This window comes from Montipora foliosa, chromosome 11 (genome assembly GCF_036669935.1).
Source record: "Montipora foliosa isolate CH-2021 chromosome 11, ASM3666993v2, whole genome shotgun sequence".
In the NCBI taxonomy this organism is placed as follows: Eukaryota; Metazoa; Cnidaria; class Anthozoa; order Scleractinia; family Acroporidae; genus Montipora; species Montipora foliosa.
Window position 1 is genome coordinate 25,465,741 of NC_090879.1, and position 1,507 is coordinate 25,467,247.

Here is a 1,507-nt window from a genome sequence, read left to right on the forward strand (position 1 = left end):
TTACCATCTATGTAATGTCAAAGGTAAACACATCTATTGTTAGCCATGGGTTCAGCCCCTCACATGGAAAAAATTTTAGTTGAACCTACTCCTAACATCATGAAAAGCGTCTTTTGTTCTGTAATGTGCTGTGACTTGAAATAAACCATGGGTTTAACCCAGCATCGAACTGGAATTGCGTCTTTTGTCATCGTTATAATCTATGTGATATCAACACTTCTAGCAATGTATATGAACACATTTCTAAATCATACACCTGTGCTGATTCACTAAAGTCAAGCTAATTTACTGTTAGCAACGGCTGTCGGACCATTGAAACAAAGCTAGAATATAACCAAGCGGTGACAAGTTCTCTTGTAGAGAGGATAAGCATATGAATAAACGCAGGGTTGACCGGGGATTCTTCGAGCTCTAAAGAAAGCTCCCGATCAACGAACGGAGCGATTCTAGAATACCCGGCCATAAATGTGTTGAATAATCGGGGTAGTTTCCAAAGAAACTGTGGTGCTGCGTAGGTGGTGAGGTAACACACAAAAATTTGGTTTTATCAAACGAGTTGATAATGTAAATTGACTACCGGACAGGGATTCTAAAAGCTGACCTTTCGAGCGTTAGCCCTTCGTCTGACGAACTCGCACTCCCACAGTCGTGATCATGAACTAAGTGGAACTCAGCGAGTGTATAAGTATTGCTTCCGCAGTTCCGCACTCCCATAGTCAAAAGCTAAGTGGACTTCAGTGGGTGTATAGCCAGTGCTCCTGCATTCCCACAGTCGTGAAATAAGGGACGGACCATCATTTTTCTGGAGGAGGGGTGTGGAAAATATTGAAAAAATTGTTTGCAGGGCCTGAAAAGACAAAATAAATTGCTTGCAAACATGATATGTACAAAAAAATAGTTTGCACAGAGGTCAGAGAAAGTTGTAACCTACTAATGAAAAAAAAAATCAAAACTGAAATTTAGACTGAAGGTATGTAATTGTTTGTAGACAGGATAGAGCGCTCCATTAAAATCAACATTTCATTTGATCAAATTGGAACACCAAATATTGCATGAAATACATAACTGAAATGAACGAAGTAACACATTGGATCTTCAAATTGACCATGCTCAAAAATAAACCCAAGCAGGGCATTTCAAAGTGGTCATGTTGGCAATAAATTCAAACTAGGACTCTACTACTGCGGAATAGCAGAAAAGCCTGCTACTCCCTTCGCGAATATTGCCTGTCGTATGCTCTTTATTTGCGCCAGTAGCTGCGTAGGAATTAAAATGGTGAGTGTGTTATGAGGGACCATTAAACAAACTCATTAATAATTCATGAGCCTAACAGCCTATCAAAACATCTATAAAACGTCACGTGTATGAGTTTTACGTCCTGATAAAAGTCTCCTCGTTAGTATTCTTTACATAAAGAATACTTATAAGGCATCACGTTCATTGAATGTTTATCACCTAAATAGTAAAATAGAATGATTACACAAGTTACTTCGATGTTTTTATAGTG